The following is a 25,178-nucleotide window of genomic DNA, read 5'->3' as shown; positions in this document are numbered from 1 at the left end:
TATAAAACAGACACAGACACATTAGCAAGACACTGTGCTGGCTGTCATGCCAACACTATAGTTAGCTACATTAGCTTAGCTAAACTCTAACTTGATATTTCACTCACCAAGATGGGTTTTTTTTTATCTTGCTTAGGTGGTATATAAGTCACCTTATATAGTGTAAACTAGCATTAGAAAAAAGCTTTTTTTTAAAAAAAAAAAAAAAAAAAGTATTGAAATACTTGCACAAAACAAAGTGCTATAAAAACAATCAAATAAAAAATCTCTAAAAATACTTGCTTAGCTATTTATGGTAGATAAGTTTTTTGTTGACCCATCTATCCACCTTAACCTTCTGATAGATTAGAAGATTAAAAACATTGTCAACCAACTTCCTTCTTTACTCCTGTCACAGCAGTGACAGGAGTAATTTTTCATTTTAATATGAACACATCTTTGAGGTACTTGCTTAAAAATCAAATTTAAAAATCCTTGACAGGCAATAAAATGAACTGGTCCCAGTAATCTTACCATGTGGGAAACAAATAGTAGTTGGCCTTATGAGCAGTCTTCTGCATCCACTCCCTCCCTTTGCCTCTTTCACTAATTGCTGTGATGTTCATTTGCACCTTATAATTAACTCACAATATCGCTGTCATAATGTGGAAATAAACTGCTATTTTGCACAAATGGTAATTTAAGCATGTGTTTGTGTGTGGAGGGGTAATGGTAAAACAAACGATATCAAGAGGTTAATAGGAAGAGAATTAAAAGTGAGATTAGACACTGATTAGCTTGTGTAGTGCGCTAAAAGTAAATGAAGGGAGGAGGGAACTAGAGGAAAGGAGAGCCAGGAAGAAGCACAGAAAAGAAGGAGTGGTAGACATTAAACCGCAGAAGGGATGTAAGGAGTTGAAATAAATATGGAGTAAATTGTCCTCGCATAAAAGAAAATTTCATAGGTCATTTCTAAAAAGCAGCTTGTTAGTACTCCTGCTTGCATTTTATTTTTAAGAACCTTGAGTAATGCTTTATAGCCATTATGTTTAAGTAATCAATTAGCTGCTATCTCATCTTGACATGAGATACTGTTTAAGTATTTGTCAGATGTATTTTGGCAATTAATTTAACAGATATAACATCCAATGGGTTTAAAGGAGCGGGTAGGCTTACCAGTAATTATGATAATGAGTAAGAAAAAGCTAAGGAGAAAGTGGTTTTTTTTTACTTTTTTACTCTTCTTTTTTACTTTACTATGTACGCTCTTTTTTAATCTATACGAAACAATATTTCATTGCCGACTATTTGGAAGTGCAGGAACAATGACATTAAAGGATTCATTTTAATTTGATTCAAGTCAGGTGGCATTGTTGTAGAGCATTCTGGATACCATTAAAGATGACAGCTTATTTTTCCCAGTAAATACCAACAACTTATTCATACTTCTTCTTTTTTTTTTTTTTGGCCTGTAAGGAATTTGAAATGGCAGCCATCTGGCTGACTTCATGTTGGTTCACTACCTACATTATTGGAACATAATACATTAATCAAGCTAAGGGGCGTACACTTGTTTCAATCATTTAGTTGTCAAGCTTGGGTAATGTCTAGTGTCTGATGTTCAGATCACAAATACACGATGCACAATGTGTCTGTAGGCATACTGCCACTGCAACTGTAGCAATCTACAGTTATGTTGATATGCTGTAGTATTTTCAGGACATTCTCAGATTTGTATATGTTTGCAGCTAGGCTCAGGTGGTGCAGTGGATTGCCAACTAATCACAGACGTTGCATCTATTTCAAATGCCAAGATGTAGTCGAGCAAGATAATGGATACAGAATTTCTCTCAATAGCAGTACCTTTATGGCAGTCCTGCCACAACTGGTTGGTATCTGGTCAGTAAATAATAAAAAACATGAAGGTTGGGGCCACACTAAATTTATTTTAAACAAGTAAATATTTTAATAGCTTTGTAAAGAGTACATACCTCTGCAGATACTCCCAAGCACACAGAATTTCTTTTTCTACTACTTTTTTTTTTTTTAAAACTGTACCACTATACCTCTGTGTATACTTACTGAGAGAGCATGGTGTGAGTCTGAGTTCTCTTCATTTTCTGCTTCATACTAATAGAAACCACTTTCTCTTCCTCATGTCCACCAGTGAGATGTAGAGTGAGATCAAATGAATCCCACCGTGCACAGGTCTTGGAGAGGTTCTCTCAGGCTGACTTCAGTTTAGATTTGTCAGCATGAGCTCAAATGAAGTCTCCATTAGCTGTGCCTGAGTACCTAAGCCTATTAGTTTGGGGTTGAAAGGAACCACAAAATAAACTAAGTAGAAGAAATAACCATATCTACTTCCATGCTTGCAAAAAAGTTCTAAAGGAGCAAATGCTTGAAAACAAGTAATTGTGTTCCTGTACCTACTAAATTACTGATTTCAGACTTATGGTAAAACTCATTAGCAGAGGTACTACAACTGATATTTTGATTATTATTTTCTGCTCTTCCACCTGTAAAGAATATCTTATAGTGAAAGATGGTGGTTTTATAGCTTTTTAGAAATTTGTCTATTGATTGTAAAAATGACAAAATGTAAAAATTACTGAATAACTCACCAACATCAAACACCTACTACTGATGTTTATATGCTAACAACAAATATAGTTTGAAAAATGTCTGTACTGTAGCGCACAGATCATTCAATATCACACTGAATAGTAAAAACAAAATTGCACCCCACTCAGCGCAGCTATTATAAAATATTAATATTCAACATATCAGCAATATGATCAGTAACAATAGGTAGTATCTGATTTGTTTTAACTACTTTATGTATTTGTATATATTGAATATGTCAACTTTCAAAGGGGTATTAGGATTATACATTTTGTGGCTATTTTATGGTTAAACTCTCACTGGAAGTTTGTGATTTTGGTTTTCACTAAAAAACTTGAAGAATTAGATGTTTGACAGAATTGTTTATTTATTGACATATAACAAAAGTACACACTTCCTTATTTAACAGTTCCCATGATTCCAATTTGCCTGTGGGTTTCCAGTGTACTTATAGCTATCCTCATTGTCTGCAATCGAAGGAGCTCAGAAAGAAAACGCATCTGGACTTCTTTAAGTTTCTTGGAGATGTTTCACCTCTCATCCGAGAAGCTTTTTCAGTTCTAAGAGCAATTGTTGGAGAGTCCAAGATTTTAATCCCTATGGGACGGTCCCAAAGAGGGTTGTGGACCCCTTATTGATCCTCTACCTAATCACATGAGCCAAGGTGTGAAAACGAGTATGTGTCACAATCAGCCAAGGTTTCGGGTGACCTCATTGTGAGACCTAGCCCCACCCTATCATGTGATTTCCTGAGGTCAAATGGCCCAGGATGTGAGTGGCCATTAAAGCGTCTGGGAAGGGATCTCAAAACTGGATTATAGATGGCACACAGTTGGTGTCGTAAGCCACCGCCTCTGCTCAAACATGGTCATTCACAGTGGACGGCTTCTTTCACTCCTCTTTCAAACCATCTATCTTCTCTGTCCAAAATGTGAACATTGGCATCCTCAAAAGAGTGACCTTTGTCTTTTCAATGCAGATAAACAGCTGAGTCTTGTCCCATGGAGGTGGCTCTTCTATGTTGTGCCATGCGCTTGTGAAGTGGCTGTTTGGTCTCTCCAATGTAGAGGTCTGGGCATTCCTCGCTATACACTGTAAACCCAGATTTTGTTTCTAGTTAAACTTCTGAGTGATCATTACTTATACTGTTATGTTTTGTAAAAACCTGCTATCATTACTAAACAACATTAGTTAATTGTACTTTTTAGCTGAAATAGTAAGTGCCACTAATCCGGTTTAGTAGAATTAACTTGGTGTGTTTAGTTTTATAACAAAGGGGAGGGGCCTAATTCAAAACTTCACTGGGCGCCCCACAAGGCCTCTGCAACGGATTCAACGCGGACTCTGCGGGAGGGAAGAAAGCAGACTGTTGCCGACATTTTCTCAGCAGCATTGAACGCCTTGAACGGTTAGTATGTAAAATAAGTAGTATAAATATCTTTGTTGGAACATGCAACACCAAAAAGCTTGAGGTATTTTTGACGCTGTCACTTACTGTACGGTTTAAACTTGGTGCATATCGGTAATATATAGGCTACTTATTGCTAGCTAGAGTCCATCTATTATTGTCAGCAGAATAATAAAGTTAGATTTAGTCAGTTTAATTTGTCAACCACAATTACTTTGATATATAGGGTAACATAAGTTTATATTTGCTGAATCAACGATTTAGAACACTATGATGACCCAGGTCAGAAACTCAGAACACGATGTCTTAGAGAAATGATTAACATTAAAAAAATGTAACAACGTTAAAAACAACATTGTTAGACAAACTTTCTTGTGGCCTTCTGAAGTGTTCTTTAATTTTTCACAACTCTGCTTGGCTTGTTATCAACTTTTACACATACTGCCACCTTTCATTTTTAACATAAAAGGTCTTAAAAGACTAACTAACCTGTAGGAACTCTGTTCTCGTTCTCCTCACTCTCTCTTACCTATTTACGTGCCAGTTTTATGGTAACACATATATTTTGGTTCTATTACTTTTTGTGTTATACAGCAATATTATTTTGGTCTGATAGTTTTCTTGTTTTATGTTTTACAGATCCTTGTGTTGTGAAGATGCTGTGGAAGTGTAAGTATTGTGAGTTTATGTGTGAGAAAAGGGTTACCTTTAAAAACATTACCGGTTAAAACACGGAAACTATGGAAGAACAGCCCCATTTCCTGCTTACACCAAGAATGTGTGTGCACATTCAACTCCATGAATGCACTCAAGGTTCACTTAGCAAAGATCCACCAAAAACCCAGGTTCCACAGCCAATATATACTGCACAAGTAACCTTTCAGTGTCAGTCATGTGACTTTTCTGCACCCTGCACAGAAGCAGTCTTCCTCACTCACTTGCGCAGTACACATTTGAAGGTAAATCACAGAGTCCAGTGTCCATTTAATGGCTGCAACTTTCACACCAGTGTGTATTCTACATTTAATGCACACAGAAGTAAAGAGCACAGAACACTCGACTGGAGGATGTTCAGGCCGGAAATTGTTGCTGGTAATGTAACTAATGAAATGGCACAAGAATATCACGAGCCTCCCAATGACACCTCCGAATCGGAAGACAATGAGGACTCTACCAATGAAGATCTTCATGATTTAGAAAAACAGCTGGAGCACAATCTTGCTGCTCTTTTTTAAAGATGCAAACAGTGCTACACATTCCAGAAAATACAGTACAAGAAGTTATAAAACAGCTGCTACAGATTTGTGAACTAGCCCAGCCACTGCTGCATAATGCAGTCAAGGAAATTCTCAAACCACATACAAATGTGGAAGATTCTGTTGTGGAAGAATTAGTAAGGGCTGCTGAAAAGGGTAATGTAATGATGAAATTCTGTGGCAAGAATGGCCCCTTATCAACTACAAAAAGGAGAGCAGCATATGTGAATAAAAACTTTACAGAGGTTAAACCAGTAGAGTACCTTATTGAAAGAGGAAAAAAATGTAGTGCTGTATATGTACCTTTGCATCCAATGCTACAGAAGATGTTGAGTAGGGCAGACATTTTGGATAAAGCTCTTTCCATCCAAAAGCATGTGCAACATGAGTACAGTTCATACAGAGATGGTACATACTGTAATGAAAATGACCTCCTTAAAGGGGATGAATTCAAAATCGCTGTTGGACTATATACAGATGATTTTGAAGTGTCCAACCCTTTGGGAACATCTAGAAAGAAACACAAAATGAGTGCAGTGTATTGGGTGATAGCTAATGTCCCATCAAAGTACAGATCCACACTCCACTCCATCCAGCTTGCTGTCTTGTGTAAAGCCTCTTATGTGAAAGAATTTGGCTATGCAAAAATTCTCCACCCACTCATTCAAGATCTAGCTTCTTTGGAGCAACATGGTGTCTATGTTGAGAAGTTGGGAGAATGTGTTAAAGGGACAGTTGTATATGTGGCTGCAGATAACCTGGCTGCTCATTCTCTGGCAGGATTCTTCGAAAGCTTTACGGTGGACAGATTCTGCAGGTTCTGCATGGCAACAAGGGACGAGATGCAAGCCAAAGAGGTAAATTCAGGTGCTTTTGAACCCCGCACTATTGATGCTCACAATCAGCAGGTGCAGGAGGTAAAGCAGGATCCTACTAAGGCAAAACAATATGGTGTTAAAGGAGAGTGTGTACTGACTGATGGTCTGGAGCATTTTCACGTTGTCCATGGGTATCCCCCCGACATCCTCCATGACCTTTTGGAAGGATTGTTCCTGTTGAGCTATCACTCTGCATTTCAAACATGATTTCTAAAAATATTTTACCATAGACACACTGAACTATGCTATAAAAGCTTTTGAATATGCCTTTGATGACAAAACTGACCAGCCTCAGCCAATTTCCCACAGCTTCTCTACCAAAGGGACCATTGGGGCAATGGCCATGAGAACTGGGCTCTACTTAGGCTGCTCCCACTTATCATTGGCCATAAAGTCCCTGAGGGAGACGATGCATGGAACATTTTACTGCTCCTAAAAGAGATTGTTGAGTTGGCTGTTGCAACAAAGCACACTGAAGAGTCAGTACATTTCCTTGACTGCAAAGTGTCAGAACACAGAGAATTGTTGCAAACAACATTCCCAGATTTTAGATTACGGCCAAAACATCACTACCTCGAGCATTACCCCGAGCTGATCAAAGCATTTGGTCCCCTTTCAGACGTTTGGACAATGCGATTTGAGGGGAAACACAAATTCTTCAAACGGGTCATACGTAATGCCCACAACTTCAAAAATGTAGCTCTGACATTGGCTGTTAAGCATCAGAAAATGATGGCTTACTATTTGGACACAAGTTCATTTTTCAGGCCATCAGTTGAAATGGACAAGGTCACTACAGCATCAATCAGATCTTATCCTGAGGATGTCCAACAGGTTTTCTGCCGGAAAGTTCCTCAGCTCACATCAGTGCTTGTTGCATCATCAGTCTCTGTAGATGGAGTTACATATCGTTCTGGCATGATAGTCTCTGTTGGTTCATGCGCTGGGCTACCTTCATTTAGGCAGATCAAACAGATAGTGGCACTCAACACCGAGATCCTGTTTATTTGTAATGAGATGACTGCTTGGTACCACGAGCATCTGAGGTCTTTTGAACTCATCTGTGACAGCAGGAACCCCTCTCTGTGTGTGGTGCAGCTGAAAGATCTAAATGATGTGTTCCTCTTCCAGCATACACATATGGTCAACATTTAGTAGTGACCCTCAAGCGTCATATTATATGCTAAAAAGCAAAAGTGTGGTTTCTGCAATCAGTCTAGACTGTAAGGTTTTTGTCTAATTTTAGAGCTCATGATGAAATATATAATAATACAGTCTGAGAAGGGTTTTATATTTTTTCATAAATGTCTGACTATTTTAGTAAATGTTTTTCTTGTACATTTGAGTAGGGGGCTTCTATAGAAATAGACTAAAAATGGAATTACCACTTAAATCTCAGGATAAATCATAATTTTCTTATCTTACATAGAACACCAAGACAAACAACAAAGTCATGTACCACACAGACACAAGCAACACCAACAAAAAACAACACACATTTATTGGATGTACAACTTCAATCTCATGGACATCCATAGTTTTTCCCCTCTGGATAGTACTCATAACTTGTTTCTGTGTTGGTGATAGTTCAGCTTGTTCAGTGTTTTCCAAAGCCCAGTATGATGCTCTCAAATATTTTGACTTGAAATCATAAACACTTCTATCATTTAAGTTATCTTAATTATTTTCATAGTGATGTTTCTTCTGAAGGAAAAAAAAAAGTGTACTGAATTTAGGCAACAAATGCATTAATCAACTATTTTTGTGATGCACATAGTGATTGTTTAGCCGTTAAATTCCTTTTTTTATATGTAAAGTTATATTCTAATTGTTGTTTCTATTTCCAAGATGACTGCAAACCAGAAAATGACCATGAGAGTCATTCTAACAGAGGCAGATATAAGGAAAGTCATCCCACATTCAAGGCCTTCTACAGTAAAAGACTTGATAACCAAGCTTCGAGAGTCACTGGGACTTCAATACAACTTCAGTCTCCAATTCCAAGACCCTGAATTCAATAATGAACTATGTAATCTAACAGATCTTCAAGAACTTCCAGAAAAACCAACCATTAAAGTCCTGCCTGTCTTTGACCTGGTGCCTGTCTCATCTGATGACGCCTTTAGCGACACAAGTACTGCAGATACAGAGATACTCTCACATTCACCTCAGGATCGACGTGAACCATGGCCAGAATTTTTGACATTCCAACATTTTCTGTTGATGTGGAGTATAGACTGAGGCAAGCAGATTTGCTGTTTATGAGTGAAGGAACACACCTTAAGGTCTCAAAAGAGCTGAAACATGAGATACTAGAGAGACTGGCAGAAAGCATGTATAGCTACACAGCATACCCAACTGCTGCTCAGTTTGAAAGTGTTGCAACAGCACTGATAAACAAACACCCCTGTCTCCAGGAGCGAGGCTCTGTCACTCGCTGTTGTGGTTGGAAAAATAGTCTAAAGCATAAAATGGGAAATTATAGAACAAAGCGCAGGCAATCAGGATGCCTTGATGTTGCAGTAAATGCCGGTAAGCGGGAAGGCATTCATCAGATGGACAACCAGCAAACAAGCGGATAAAAAGGCAAAGAAAGGTGAAATCAACTACTTGCCCAACTTTCCGGATGGATTTGATCAAGCTGCCCTGGAAGAGGCCCGTAAGGACTTGGCTGATGAAATGCAGAAGAGAACCCCAAATGGACTTCTTGTAAAACAAAAGATGGATCAGACTTTTGCTTTGAGAAGAAAAGAGGTTGTGGACTCTGAACCCCCATAAACATGATGGTGAAACGCTGGCCTGCCCTCTTCACAGAAGATCAGGTATGTTCACAAAAGCAAAGATAACTAATAACTATCTGTGTTTTATATAATGTGCCTAGATGTCGATTTCTTTTGACCCCTTTAAGGAAAACATGGATGACTTTAATGTGGAGCATGTCGTTTATACATAGAAACATCAAAACTTAAAATTCCACAAAATGACATTCATGGCTGTTTCTCCAGCTCTACTTTGCAGATGGCTTGTCTTGTACAGGTTGGTTATGTTAAGTGCTTTTTTTTACTCTCTCTCTTTTCTGTATTTTTCAGGTGTTCATGGAGTTCAGCAGGATTGTGGGCAAGAACCTCAAGCAGGAATTTTATGAGAACATCGATCGGCACAGTCCTCGCTTTCCTTGAGTTATTTCGTTCCAAGAGAGGGAATGTTGGACAGTTGTTGACTCAGATTTCACAACAGACCAATGTAAGTTCATACAAATTATGTTTAGTATTGTTCTTTACAGGTTTTACAAACATCATAGTCCCAGTCTATAGTTTGTGTAATTCAGTTTATTGTTGATCAGTAGCTTTCTTACTGATAAGTTATTTTGTTTTATTTTAGTCGCCTAATTTGTTATTCTGTTTCATTCCCAAAGACTACTGACCCAACTGCAATCCGGACACAGGTGCTCAGAGGGCTTCCAATCATCCTGGGGACAATCCTTCAACCTTCTTCAAAGCAGGCTTTGTAAGTACACTCTTGTGTTCTTTTAGCCAAACGTCTCCTGGCACAGCTTCACCCACATGCAAGGTGCACAGAGAAGGTCAAGAGTTGATTGGACAGACGCCTGCAGTAAATAAAACGCTTTGAGGTTATAGGAAACAATAATCAACCTGAAATGCACAAAATATATTTGGAAAAAGAACAAAAGAAAAATAATATGAAAATAAAATATCAAAAGGAATGCAAAGAAAGAATGTCTAAGTATAAAAGGAAGTAATTAACACAATTAGAATGGAATTAGAACCGGATCAAGTCTGAAAAATCACTTATACTGATCCAGTTCAAATTGCTTTTGACCCAATTAAATTGAAGGTACCACCCTACATTTTGATTGGTGTATCGACGCTCCTTCCTATATTATGCTGCATATTTAAACGCTGGTTGGTTGGTTGTTGTTTTTTTGTTTCAATAACCCTGTCAATCTACTTATGAAGATTGTTTTATAGCACTTCCAAGTGTTCCCGAAGCCTCTATTCCACTCTTTTCTTTTACATTTCACTATGACACTCTCATGGTATCATGATTGAAGTTTATTTTTGTAACGAGTATTCTAATGATTATGTACTTTTGTTTTACAAGGAATCAGATGCTGATTTTTTCCGTGACCTTGACATCGGGATTCTTCTCACTGAGCGTGAAGAGGCTGTGCTCACATCTGCCCAGCATCCAAGTCCAACCTTGTTGAAAATTATCATTGAGGGAGAAGTCGTGATGGAAAACATCCAAGATCTGCCTAAAGCAATGTGCATTCTGTTTGGACTCACGTATGCACTTATCGAGAATAGAAATATTTTACTGCTATTATTTGTTGCTATTTTATAATCGTCATTACCATTTCAAGTGATGTTGCATTCAGATGCACTCAGATGTTCAAAATATATTGGTATTATATTAGTCTTTATTACAGGTTCAGTTATAATCAGTTGAATCTATAATTTAAAGGTTTCTGAATGTTTTATATTCTTACATATAGTCTTCCGTGGGTGAGAAAACTGAGTTGCAGGCTGACAGGAAACGGTGTGCTTTTTGCAAAAGTGAAACCAAAACCAGAGTCTGGGTTTGTATAATGAGTTTATACATTTTACATAGAAGTTAAGATCATCACAACACAGGATGGCCTTTAGCCTGGTTGCCTACGTGAGGTCAACTAAGGTTCAGAAAGCAGATGCACACTCTGTGCACGCCAGCAGAGACATACACACACACACACTGTTAGGGTGTAGGTGAGAGTTGACTGATGAAGCAGTAGATGCACGATGCGAGAGCTGAGCTGGCTTACGGAAACCACCGGGAGAAGATGGAAGCCAGTGTACTTTTAATTGTGCCTTAAGCTGTCAAATAGAACATTTGTGGTTTTGAAGCTGATGTATGTGATGACGCAATGAGGGGGCGTCACTAAATATACTCTGATGCATATAAAACTGTATTTTGATGTTAGGAGGATGAGATTGTGGGGCTGTCTGCTTACAGAGTCCGCTCATTCTCCCACGCGTGTCATTTCATTAAAATCATCGTCTTTACCCTTTGGACCAGTGTGGTTACTTGCATTCCTCCTGTGTTTCCTTCCCTATATTTTTGAACCTTAACATTTGGGGGCTTCGTCCGAGGGGGGAAGTGAGACAGGACGGAGAAAGGTCCGAGGCCAGGCGCTCAGGCATTGGTCAGTGGTCAAAGTGAGTGACAAGCCGGCATATAACAAAAGGTAGGCACCACCTGTTGATCTTATGAACCAAAGTGTGTCAAATTGGGCTGTGTAAATTGAAAGTCTACTCACTGAAACTACTGGTAGATGTCTGCTTTGATTTTGGTGAAAAGTTGAAGGTTGAAGTAATGATAATGATAAGGAAGTATAAGTGACAGTACTGAGTAATGAGAATAAAGGAATGAAAAGAGAATTAAAGCAGTTGGACTGCGAAGTGAACTTTAGAATGATAGGGAATTTGGTCATTGTGTGGGTTCAAGTCCCATTGGTTATGCAACCCTTAAGAACTTTCTCGGAGGTGACGCCCCTGCTGGATAGAGAAATTTATCCTTCACCTAGCGATGACTAGGGATAGTTTCGGGCAACATCCGAAGAGGACTGGGGAATCTCTAAAACTGTTGAGGGTTGTCCTTAATCTTAATCCTGTTTTGGGTGTAGATTGTTGTTTCAAATTATTCTAAAATTACTTGAGGACGAGGAGTCTGGGACCCTTAAGAAGCGCATTTTCTCCTTGGTAACGCTTGCGCTAAGACAGGACGCTGATCTTAGACCTACTAGGACAGTAGGGATAGTACCGTCGACAGCGGGAGAGAGAACTTGGGAACCTCTGAAATTGCTAGGAGTTAGAGTCTCCTATTTGCGCTTTTTGGCTACGATAAATTTGGTTAGGGCATTAGCAATCGGGCCACCGTCAGGGACGGAATACTGGCTAAAATTGGTCGCAAAAAAGTCAGGGACTTTTATCGGTTGGACCGTTATGGATAAATTTGTCGAAATTTGTAGGAGCGACAAGGCCTAAAAAATCTGTGCAGTTGTAATTTAAGACGTCTGTAATATAAAATATGAGATCTATGAGTAGGATCAGTCTCTGTGTCAGTCATGCACAGCCGGAAGTGCACTGATTGTGTGTGTAAATGCAAATGAGCAGCAGTGACGCGCAGAGAGGGTGGTTTCAGTTTTCGAGAGGACTGAGCTTTTTGCTAAATGCCTGTATATAAGAGGTTGGTTTTGATTATTATGAGAGTGTAAATACAGTGTGAATATATTAGTGTGGATGTATAGTAAATGACTGAATTTTGATAGATGTATATTTCGTGAGCCATAAATGTTGGTGTGTTTTATTTTCAGTTATGTGTGTGGGGAGAAGCCGTGAGGATGATGAGAGGTTTCAGTTTTCTTTTTCTTTTTCTTTTGACTTGCTCTTTCTGATCATGGAAGGCATGTCCAAAATACTCGTATGAAAGCGTATTTCGAGTGATTTTAACTGTGTGAGTGCTGTCAGTATTTGATTTGAGTGACTCTGCATGATTTGTCTGAGTGAGTGGAAAATGGCAGTTTGAGAGAGAAAAGGCAGTGTGTGAGACGATTACTGAATGACTAAAGAGGTTAGAACTTTTAAAGGTGTGTATGGAATAAAGGAGTGTGAAATATATTTCTTGGGTGATGAAAAAGTAGGATGTTTTAAAGTTTGAAAGTGCTTTTAATTCAAGAAATCCATGAGAGATGTTATGACAGGTTGAGTTTATTTTTTCTGATTGAAAATACATAAGTATATACACTTGGGAAGCCCAGTTAAGAGATTATTGGGTGACTGATGCTATAAAACTGACCTAAAGAATGGTCCTGTGCGTGGAGAAGTGTTAGTTGTCCTGATGTTTGGAAGAGCTCTATTTAAAAGTGTGTGTGAGAGGAAGGTGTGTGTGACTGATGATGTCAGGGGAGCACCCAGAGAAATAGACAGAGTTAAATTCTAAGAAGATGAAGCGAATGCATGTGTTAAGAAAAAGTAATAAAGTAATAAAATTATATTAATTACAGGGTTTAGAAAAGAGACAGACTGAGAGAAATAAATACAGGAACTAACAATTACATTAATGAATTGAAAACGCACGTACACAAACTGTTACATGTGAAATTATTGTTGAAAGTTTAATAAAGAAAGCAGTTTACACTCCTTTAATTTCCAGAACCAGTGTGTCCCCTAGATCTGATAACACTCTTGCCCAGTTGGCTCCTGTAGTAGGCGGGCATGGAAGGCTGGACAGCCCATGACGGGTAAGATCCCACCTCGAAACCCTGGGACAACCTAAGGCAAGGCGCAGTCACGATTGCTCGAACCTAAGTCCCGGAGTGACCTTGGAGTCACTGGAGGAGACGGATTTAACAGGTAAGGCCACTGGGCACAGACGAAGGGAAATGTCATTCACAATGACCAGTGATGAGCCAAAGAGAGAAAACACACCCTGTCAAAAGGAGTTTGGAACACTGGAAAAGAAACATTTACAAGATCACAAAGATCATAAAGAAACATTTATAAGAATCACACATACAAACAGAAAATGCACTAACCTTACAGAGACAAGCTCATGAAGATTAATGAACAGATAATGACTTAAAACCTGGCTAAGAACACAAACATACGTAATTAAATCAGCCTGCTAATTTCATGAGGGTTAAAATGGTGTGAATGGTTAATACAATTGATGGAAAGATTTAAAAAGATGGAAAAACAAAAGAAAAGTCTCTATAAGAGTGACTCAGGAGTGCTCTTGCACTGATTGATCAAAGTAAGTGATTAGTATAGAAAGAAAATGAAAATAATTCAATAATGTGATAAGGTTTAAACATGTATTCCTCTTGTTAAGTTGGCTGTTGAGCTGTGGGTTTATGCAAATTAGCTGGAGTGAGTGAGTGACAAAGACACTTCCTGTGTGCGTGTGTGTCGGAGGCTTTCAGTTCAAGAGAGATCGGGGCTGATGAAGAGTATGGGGAGAAATATATAATGGTAAAGTATCAGGATATTTGATTACGGTGGTCAGGTCTGTTCAGAGGGGCAGATTTGGACAGGAAATTTATAATTTAAGGATGATACGTTGTTGAAATTGGTTTTTATCTTGTGCTGAATGAAAACGGTCTTTGATCTTTTGACGAGGTTTTCGGTGTGTTGAACGGGTGAAATTTAAGATTGTTTTAGATTTTTGAGGCTGTTGTTTCTATTTCAAGAGAGGGAGTTTTGATAAACATGGACATGTCTAAAAGGGCCCATAGTTTTTGTAACAGTGCACTTAGAGAAAAAACCTGTCAGGTGATTTTGTTTTGTACTTTGATGAGCTAATAATTAGCTCTCTTTTTCATTTTTGTTCTAAGCAGGCCTGGAAGAGAGTGAACGGACGGCGCTGACAAATTACCAAGTACGAAAATCAGGTGGGCTTTACAGAATTATAATTGATTACAATCAGAGACTGATTGGCGGCAAGTCTCTGTCTAAAAATGGATTGTATCGATTCAATCCAGTCAAAAGTATAGAGAACTATTTTCCTAAAAACGAAAACGGAATAAAACAAATGATTGAGCTCATTTTGCTGATGTGGAGCATCTGATGACGTGCGCGGAAGGCTGCAGATCAGCAAAAAAATATCATGTGTGAATGCATGGGAGTGAATGTGAGTGGTTGGACCAAGGGGGGAAATAAATAAAAGGTTGACAAACAGGAGAAGTGGGAGACTTAAATCTGGGGATGCTGATGTTCCTTTGAGTGAATTTCTGCTTTGTTGATTTGGGTTAGACCATATTGATACATTATAAAATGCTAAAAGGGAAACATTGATGTAACTTAAGTTACCATTAACTGAGGTAACACATGATTAATAACTGTTCTGTTTAAGTTTATTTTGTGTCATGACACAGACTAGATCATAAAGGGAGAGTTGAGTATGAAATGTAAGGCACAGGTTTTGTTTTCAGGAAATTCCAAGGATCCAGACTTTGCATGGAGCAACGAGTTGGAGGGGATTTGACATGATGATTGAATTGATTTTGTTCCTTAAACACAGGTTTTCAGGGCTGGAGCAAAACACCGGAGAGGAGAATTGCTGAGCTGTTCTGGGAAATGAAATGACTAACCTTTTTCCTTTTGATTTGTTAAGCTTGGGTGAAGATGTTGAGTTTTTGCCACATGAGATGTGTCAAAAAGAGAGGGATTTAAGATTTAATTTGTTTAATTTGAAAGGGTTTTACTAGGATTTTATAATGATCGGGGTTGTTTGATAATTTAGAGATGGTAAAACTGAGGCAGAGATTGTTAATTCTAAAGAAAGGAGTAAAATGAACCGAATTCTGTTTAGAAGATAAATTGCTGGGGTTAATAAGAAGTTGTACACCAAATTTAAAGGGGAAACTGTGGGAATAAAGGATATGCTTTGGGGAAAATAGTGAAGATTTTATGAGTAGAAAATGTGGGATTTCTTTTGAACAGATAGTAAATAGATTTATTTTAGGGTAGAGGAGAGCTTTTATGAGGATGTTAAAAGTCTCGCTGACTCAAATGAATAATATTGGAGATTATATATGTAGAAATGATTTTTCATACACATTGCATTTTTGTGCATTTTGTGGCTCAGAGAGTCGTCTCTTGAGGGTCACAAACTTTTGGTTAACGTTATGATTAGCCAATCTACTGTGAGAATGACCTGAGTTATTGAAGGATTGCACACGCTTACAGACATATAGAGTTCATTAAGACCTGACAGTATTGATTCCAGGCAAAAGGCCTGAAATCCATTTAGCATTTAACTGAATAGGAGTTTCGTTTGTAACTAAATTGGGTGACATGTAAAATATGGAGATAACACATGCAGTTCTAAATTAGTCCTCTTATATAAAATGCAGTTACAGGATAACAAATACTTGTTGAAGGGATCAAGTTTTTGCTTTAAACCAGGTCCAAGGGGGAAAAGCTTATGTATTTTGGTTAAAACTGATAAAATATAATGACTGATAAAATATAATTAGAATGTACCATTACATTAGAAGCAGCAAAATGAAATAAAATGATAGATTCAAACAGGTTATCACCTAGGAAATGGGAGTTCAAAATACAGTTAGAGTTCAGCTTTTAGCTATGATGAAGTTTATTTAGGAGCAATTAACTATGTGTTTACATGTAATGATTAAAGTGGTTGTTTTTATCCTTTTAGTAGAATAAGCCGTTATGATGATTTCCTTGATACATTTTCTTGTGATAGGTGACTTTAGGTGAGGGAACTTGCAGCAGCAGCGACAGTTTGTGCACAGGATGTTGATGATCAGATAGGAGCAATAGGAAGCACATGCAGAGACGTGCTTCCTTTGATCCTCTTAAAGACAACGCTTTCAGAGGTTCACAAATGCTGAGTACGGTTGAGTGAGATATAAAATAAAAAAGTCAAAAACCAAATACAAAATTAGGTTCATGCTTTGAGTAATATTAGCTGGAATCAGGTTTGAATAAAGTAGGGGAAAGTGTTTTCTATCCTTTACAGGAGAAGATTTCCACGAGAGAGGGACCAAGGACAACCTGACTTTACCCATGGAGTGTTCTTAGGGGAGCTGGCATTTCTAGAGAGGGTCAGAGTAATGTTATAAGTGTATGGTGACCCTTTTAAGGGTCACCAAGAGAGGGAGTATCGAGAATAGAAATATTTTACTGCTATTATTTGTTGCTATTTTATAATCGTCATTACCATTTCAAGTGATGTTGCATTCAGATGCACTCAGATGTTCAAAATATATTGGTATTATATTAGTCTTTATTACAGGTTCAGTTATAATCAGTTGAATCTATAATTTAAAGGTTTCTGAATGTTTTATATTCTTACATATAGTCTTCCGTGGGTGAGAAAACTGAGTTGCAGGCTGACAGGAAACGGTGTGCTTTTGCAAAAGTGAAACCAAAACCAGAGTCTGGGTTTGTATAATGAGTTTATACATTTTACATAGAAGTTAAGATCATCACAACACAGGATGGCCTTAGCCTGGTTGCCTACGTGAGGTCAACTAAGGTTCAGAAAGCAGATGCACACTCTGTGCACGCGCAGAGACATACACACACACACTGTTAGGGTGTAGGTGAGAGTTGACTGATGAAGCAGTAGATGCACGATGCGAGAGCTGAGCTGGCTTACGGAAACCACCGGGAGAAGATGGAAGCCAGTGTACTTTTAATTGTGCCTTAAGCTGTCAAATAGAACATTTGTGGTTTTGAAGCTGATGTATGTGATGACGCAATGAGGGGGCGTCACTAAATATACTCTGATGCATATAAAACTGTATTTTGATGTTAGGAGGATGAGATTGTGGGGCTGTCTGCTTACAGAGTCCGCTCATTCTCCCACGCGTGTCATTTCATTAAAATCATCGTCTTTACCCTTTGGACCAGTGTGGTTACTTGCATTCCTCCTGTGTTTCCTTCCCTATATTTTTGAACCTTAACACACTCCATCTTAACTATCCTAAAAGTATGAAGCTGACCTTTCTGTTCATCCAACAGATTTTGCTCTCATTAGGCCACACTGACCTAAAGCCAAAGATACAATCTTTGAAAAATCAGCTTACAATGTAAAGTGATGTCATCTCTACTGTGACATGTTTGTTTTTTTTCCTCACCTTTTTGGTTCTGTAAAACAGCCCAACAAAAAGGCACAAAACGCAGAAACAGACACATTCAGCACCCAGTCAGAACAGTCCCATACAACACCTACAAACAAAAAACACTACACATAAACTTCTATACACACAAACACACACACACACACACTTAGATGCTTTAGAAGTGAGCAGAAGCATGTGACGTGAAAGTAAAAATTGAAGAGTTGTACCTGAAAGACAGACATTGTTTAAGTTGTTGCATCATAAGTCTTTGTAGATGGAGTTGGATATTGTTCTAATTAGAAAGTCTTTGTTAGTATGTCTGTTGACCTGCCTTAATGTAGGCAGATGGTGCAGATCCTGTTTGTAACAGGAATTTTTGGGAATTCTGTTTTTGTTGGTTGTTACATTCACCTACCACACAACACACACATTCAACTACCACACAAACACACACACATTCAACTACCACACAAACACACACACATTCAACTACCACACAAACACACACACATTCAACTACCACACAAACACACACACATTCAACTACCACACAAACACACACACATTCAACTACCACACAAACACACACACATTCAACTACCACACAAACACACACACATTCAACTACCACACAAACACACACACATTCAACTACCACACAGACAAATTAACATTGGCTTTGTTGTGGCTTTTTCTTAAAAATAAAATGCATTGGAGCATTTGAAGATTTTGTTTTTTTTCCTATCCAACTTCATTGTAACAATGTTTTTTATAATTCATAAAAAAGTTATTTTGTTAGAGGAAAATACAATCTAATTTTTTTAGTAAGTACCAGTAACAAGTAATATCTTGTTATTCAATAATTCTGACTACACAAAAAAATATGAATATGAAAATTCATGTTATATTAATACAGCTAAAAGTATTTAGTTTCAGCTTGTGTAAAAACGTAGTATTCCATGTTAATAAAACTAAAAATATTTAGTTTTAGCTTGTGTAAAAACTTAACATTCCATGTTAGTTAAACTAAACCTATTTAGTTTCAGCTTGTGTAAAAACGTAGTATTCCATGTTAATAAAACTAAAAATATTTAGTTTCAGCTTGTGTAAAAACTTATGATTCCAAGTTGGTCAAACTAAACCTATTTAGTTTCAGCTTGTGTAAAAACTTAACATTCCATGTTAGTTAAACTAAACGTATTTAGTTTCAGCTTGTGTAAAAACTAAAGTGGTATAAGGCAACGGGTTTCCTCGCAATTTGCGAGTAAAGTCAACTAATTCGGGTTAAGAGTGTACTGTACAGCATACACTACATTGTTAAGTTTGTGTTTGGGAGTTTTGTCTTTGGGATGAACCAGTTTTTGTCTGAGTGTGTGGCTGGATCTGAAGTACACTGGGATGTCGTGCTTGGAGAAGACTCTCCTGAGTTTCTGCTACATAAAGGATGGCAATATTGTTTTGTTTGTCCTTCTGATTCTCCCTAGTTGGTGTCTGATCTTCTTTTCTGTGCATCTTTGCTGATTTGATGAAAGCAAAATTAGGATAACCGCATGTTTTAAGAGTTTTCTTTACAAGGGTGTGTTCCCTCTTTTTCCTTTCTGGCTTATAGGGAACATTTTCTGCCCGGTGATGTAGGGTCCTGATTACTCCAAGTTTGTGTTCCAGAGGGTGGCGGGAGTCAAAGAGTAAGTACTGGTCCGTGTGTGTGAGTTTCTGATAAACTTCAATGTTGAGGTTTCCATTCTCCTAAATGCACACAGCACAGTCCAGAAATGCAAACTCTTATCCTTTGTGTCTTCCCTGGTGAACTTTATGTTTTTATCCACTGAGTTGATGTGAGCAGTGAAGGATTCCACTTCTTGGACTTTGATTTTGACCCAGGTGTCATCAACATATCTGTACCAGTGGCTAGGTACTGTCCCTTTAAAAGAGCCAAGAGCCTTTCTTTTCACTTCCTCCATGTAAAGGTTGGCTACAATAGGTAACACCAGGGAGCCCATGGCACATCCATGTTTTTGTCTGGCACCTTGATAAAGATGCAAGGTCAGCCACAGCCAAAATAGCTCCAGAAGATAACATGGGTGCTGAGAGGCCTGCTCAATGGTAAGAATAAGATCAAAGGTTTTATTGCATATGCACCACTGGCCATCAGATATCCAACTGAAACAATAAGTGGAATTATTATATTTACTTATTTGCTTAATAAGGAGCAGAACACTGCAGTTAGGATAGCATTTCCCACTGACAGCAACAAGGAGCACTGGAAAACCAAGAAGTAACATTGGCTGACAGAAATGGATGGTTGGAGCAGATGTGGAAGGTGAAGTCCAAAGTTGTCCCAGTGGTGATAGGAAGGTCAAGTCAATTCAGTTCAATTCAGTTCAAATTAGAATAGTAGCTCTAGCATAACATTAGAGGTCTTTGTTCATTTGAGAGAGAGCAACATGTCTGAGAGAGGACCCAACTTTTAGGAGGAACACACGGGGGATTGGGGTATTATAAATATTCAACTAGCAAAGAAAGGATGCTTCAACTTAGCAATTATTGTTGAGTATTTGAAATATAATGTATTTTTTCGTCATCGTGAAATGATGAAGGAAGCTCTAACACAAGTGTTACAACAAGTAGCAGAAAAAACAACAACAGAAACTTAAATCAGACCTCTTCATTTACTCATTTTCATCACGGAGAGTTACTTTGTATCAATCACATCTGCACACAATCAGCCCCAAAGCAGATTTGTTCTTCTTGTTTTATGCATGCACCCCACTTGTTTGTTTGCTCTTATTATTGATGGCTTTTTTCTTTTGTATTACCAGAACAAATTTAATTAGAGCTGAAGGAATACAAATCAGAGTTCACCCACCAATTGCTATTTGGTCCCCTAATAAAGAGCGTGGAGAGGGGAAGGAAAGAATTACAAATGCATTTCAAGAGCTGGAAAGAGAATTGCTTGAGGTATGCGAGTCTTTTAATAAATGGATTTTACAAATTGGCTTTATAAACTTGGAAGAATATCTATCCATCCATCCATGCATCCATAGCTGAATAGACAATCACAGACAGGGTGTCTCAGTGACATAAAACATCAGAGGTTTCTAAACCTCCAGTAGTTATAATGCAACTTGAAATGACACACAAATGAGTAAAGTTTTCAAAGCTCATGCATGGTGTTATAAAAGCTGCATTATCTGTCTATCAAGTTTTTATTGTAAACCTGAAAAGAACCTAAGGTCTATGAATATTGGAGAAACAGTTAGATGTAATATTTGATTTAACACTTGTTAACAGCTCTCTTTTATTTTGATACGAAGTCACACAAAGGCAGACTTTGAGCTTATCCTCCTCCCACTCACATTGTACATATTCATCTGAAAGCATGGGGAGTATCATTCCACCAGGGCTCTGATAGTGGATTATTGTATTTAATCCTAAATGGAGCAACACAGTCCAGGATATTAGTGTATGTTGAGTCAAAAGGGGTGATTAGTTCCTCAGCACTTAGAACATCCAGGGTTAATAGCACACAGGGTGCATGAGGTAGAACAGAATTCTACCCCCAAAAGAGCAGCTTTAGCAGAAAATTAAACATAGAAAATATATTGAGACATAGTACATGTGTCAAACATTTCATACATGTATATGTTAAGGTTGGGCAATATGTAAAGTTTTTCAACGACATTCATCAGGCCAATAAATGACGATAGGTGACATATTTGCGCAGGTGACTTTTTGATGGGCAGAACAATGTAGCCATGCACAGACTGATTTGTGCATTTATAACACAGAAGAAGTCCAAACATGGAGGAACAAGTTGCCAAAAAAAACACAAAGTCACCAATTCTGGATTCTTTGGCTTTAAACAGGATGAAAGAAGTAAACCTGAGGATGTAACCAAAGGGGTGTGCTGCTTGCGCAGACGTATAGTGGCAACAAACGACTCAAACATGGCTTATTTACTTGAGCATTTACGTGTCCACCATCTGGTTGAGTATGCTAGGCTGTTACCAGCTTCTGCAGCTCCATCAACAAGCTCTGGAAAAGCTTTTCACCAGTAGAATATCCAAAGTGCTTTTACTAAAACAATATTATTAGCAAACTAACTCATGAGCGGGGAAATAAATAAGTAAACCGCTCTTGTAAAAATGACCGGTAAAAGGCTCAGCCTATAGTTGATGGTTGATAAATTCATCCAATCCCCCAACCTTAGTATATCTATATAGCTACAATCAGCAAGAACTTACATAAAAAAGTTGAAGCTTTTACTCACAAAATCTTTAGAATCTCCAATTTACAAGCACTGAAGAAACAATTATGCAAGGAAGTCTTGTTTAAAGGCTATTAAAAGATTAACTAGAGCCATTACAAAGTATGAGCGTTTTGTTGACCAATATGAAAATATGAGCCAACAGCTGAAGACCTCCATTGACCACACTGACTATACAGCCACAGACCAGTCACACTAGAAAATGCTAGATAAATCTTCAATTCCAACAGTACACTTTCCTGCTTACCCAGTCCTTTTAAACATTCCTTTTGGGAAATGTAGCAGGGTAGGTAATGCAGATATAATGGTGTACAAGTAATTAAACTAATTTAACTTTGTTTCTTCCCAGATATTTTTTACACTGTTAAGTAACTAAATTTTTCTTCACTATGCCATCCAACTGCACCTCTAATCTTACTTTATTCCTTTCTCCCTCTAGCTTGTTCTGTTCCCTCACTTCACATTTCAGCCAACTTTATGTTATATTGAACCTATCGTTTCTTCCTTGTATTTCTTCTCCCTTCCTAAGTTTACCACACGTCCTTCCATGGCCAGGGATTGGACCACCAAGAAACGGACGTGCAGAAACATGTAAGGCAAAGCTCAGGCCTAGTAAACTGAATACATGCTTAACCATGGATTTTCTTGAGGTACTCCAGTCCACACACATGCAGGTTAGTTTCATTGTTGCATCTACATTTGTCATGGTCTTGGTGGTCTGTTTTTGTCCCCCTTATTTGTTTTTCTTTCTCTTCATATCATCTCTCACTCTCAGATGGAGTTGTGGGCTGGCTGTTCTCACTGGACCTTGTCCACTGGCAGAGCTTCTGATTTTCATGAACTTCAGTCATCACATCTGTTTTCCATCTCCTCATCAAACCGGCTTGTGCTTCCACTCTCCACCAGATCATTGTCACCTCCTTGATCATAATTGGGTTTTTTATGCTCTTGTGCTTGCCTCCTGCTTTGTTTAATCCTGCCTTCTTGTCTAACTCCAGTGACCTCCCTGGTGAAAAAAGGTCCCTAACTCCTCTGCTCTGTGGAGAGTTCTGAGCTAACCTGCAATACTTAGCTGTTTCCAGAAACAAGGTCACATGCCTTCCAAAGGAAAACTCACCTGCCTGCCTACTCTCCATTGCTGTGCTTCCCCCCCTTCTGGATTCCTTCAACCCACCAGGAACCCTTCTTCTACCTAACAAAAGAAATAACTAACTAAGATATCTAACCAAAAATCCATTCATTATTAAGATTACTTCTAAAACACTCATCTCTGGCTGTGTTTCAGAATTGATTTCAAATAACAAGTTATTAATCTGGGCAGTTGTAGAGCATGTAAATCCTTACAGATAATTAGCAGATGCAGTGCAATTCATTCTTCAAGGAGAAATCCTTGACTGCCATGCAGCATTCGTACATTAAGTAAAAATTAATCAAATCACAGGAAATGCATCTCATGTAGACCCTAAGGAATTTGCATGTAAAATATCATTGTATTTTTCTTCCATTACACATTAAGTTGTTGAATTGAACTGGGAAGCTTTAATAGTGATAGATACTCTTTGGACAGTTTAACTGACACATATGATTAGTGTAACCTAGTAATGTTAATTAAATGTAAAGAATTTGACAAGCGCAATGAATTTACCTTTTTTTCTACAGGTTGTTTTTTTTCTATAGTTGTTGTTAAATGGTCACCACTGGAGTTTGTTAGCTTATCAGCTCAGGCTGCAGTGAGATAGTGTCTGCTACTCACAATCCAAACTACGCAGTCTGAAACAAAGTTCATTTACTATATTCTGAAGCTTCTAATCTTTATAAAATCTAATTAATGTTTTAGATCTTGTAGCAAGCTGAACACTGAAACACAATTGATAAGATACCAACTACCGTCAAATAACTTGTGAGGTTTTCGGAAAAGCCAGACACACATTGCATCATTGTTTTGAGGAATTGTACACTTCTTAACTAAAAAAAAGGCTTCATGAACTATGTGCAGCTTTTCTTTCAATGAAATCTCTGCAGAGTCTTCACTACCAACAAATTTATTCTGCAGGTCTGCCCTATAGACTTCTCTGGCTCTCCAGCTTAGTAGGAAAGCCCTTTATACCAGACAAACACATTGATTGATTGACTGGTTTATTGATTACTGTTACCTTGACATTTTGAATGAAATGAATCAATGAAGCAATAAGTACAATGTAAACATAGAGGCATACGAAATATCTGATGGTGGATTATGAGCCAAAATGTGCACTGATGTCTGCATTACTGCAAAGCACACGATGACTTCAAGGCAAATAAAAAAAAATGTTGATATAAAATACACATTTTACAAAAGGTGTCTGTATTACATTAAAAATACATTACATTAAAAATAGTGTAAAGAGCACTTATATACAAAAAATAGAAATCTTGTGCGCTTAAGCATACTTGTACACATAGCTAAATATAGGATGTACAGATACTTTGCTTACAGTGTTGTTTCAGTGCATTTTCTACATCTCATTTATCATTCAGAATGCAGGACCAGTCATGGCTTTACTTTCGAAGCAGTGCTCACCTCGAGCCCTGCTGTATTTATGGCCATGTTCCTCTGTGGATGATACAATTTCCAATTCATTAAGCTGGGTTTTGTTTGAGAGGGCTTGCAAATTAAAGTGCCGGATGCATTTTTTTTTCACCCTCTTTACACCCTTCATTTGTGTGGATCTTTCTCTACTCTTACACAGCGGAGTGTTGCAGTGAGCATGACTTTGTCTCTAAACCTCTAATATAGAGCCTGGCTCCTCAATGCCCTCCACTGTGTGTGTGTGTGTGTGTGTGTGTGTGTGTGTGTGTGTGTGTGTGTGTGTGTGTCTGTCCTTTTTAATCTAACAAAGAAACTCCGCCCAACTGTGTTCTTTCATTAGCTTCCCACCAATTCACCCTACCAAAACAAGCAGAAGTACTTGTTTACTGTCTAACAATACACAACAGGCATAAACAATCTGATTCAGCAAATAACCAACTCTGTTATCCTGTTTTACCTCTTTGCTCATCCCTTATGAACTGATTGTTTAACCACTGGAGCCAGTAAGCCAGTAAGGCTTTTTTCTTCCAACAATAGCTATTT

General features: G+C 38.0%; 3 long non-coding RNA genes across 3 annotated transcripts; all 3 read left to right on the top strand.

Annotated features, from left to right (window-relative positions):
• Positions 1-3,726: 3,726 nt before the first annotated feature.
• On the top strand, positions 3,727-8,061 carry LOC120440201. Its single transcript, XR_005613066.1, has 4 exons — positions 3,727-4,012; positions 4,652-4,681; positions 6,049-6,125; positions 7,995-8,061. It is a non-coding gene; the product is annotated as an uncharacterized LOC120440201 (long non-coding RNA).
• Positions 8,062-9,325: 1,264 nt separating this feature from the next.
• LOC116322651 lies at positions 9,326-10,461 on the top strand. Its single transcript, XR_005613063.1, has 3 exons — positions 9,326-9,389; positions 9,562-9,653; positions 10,269-10,461. It is a non-coding gene; the product is annotated as an uncharacterized LOC116322651 (long non-coding RNA).
• Positions 10,462-19,406: 8,945 nt separating this feature from the next.
• On the top strand, positions 19,407-23,178 carry LOC120440199. Its single transcript, XR_005613064.1, has 3 exons — positions 19,407-19,484; positions 22,596-22,740; positions 22,842-23,178. It is a non-coding gene; the product is annotated as an uncharacterized LOC120440199 (long non-coding RNA).
• Positions 23,179-25,178: the final 2,000 nt, after the last annotated feature.

The sequence above is a fragment of the Oreochromis aureus genome, linkage group 1, assembly GCF_013358895.1.
Source record: "Oreochromis aureus strain Israel breed Guangdong linkage group 1, ZZ_aureus, whole genome shotgun sequence".
NCBI lineage: Eukaryota > Metazoa > Chordata > Actinopteri > Cichliformes > Cichlidae > Oreochromis > Oreochromis aureus.
This window is presented reverse-complemented; position numbering and strand designations above follow the sequence as displayed.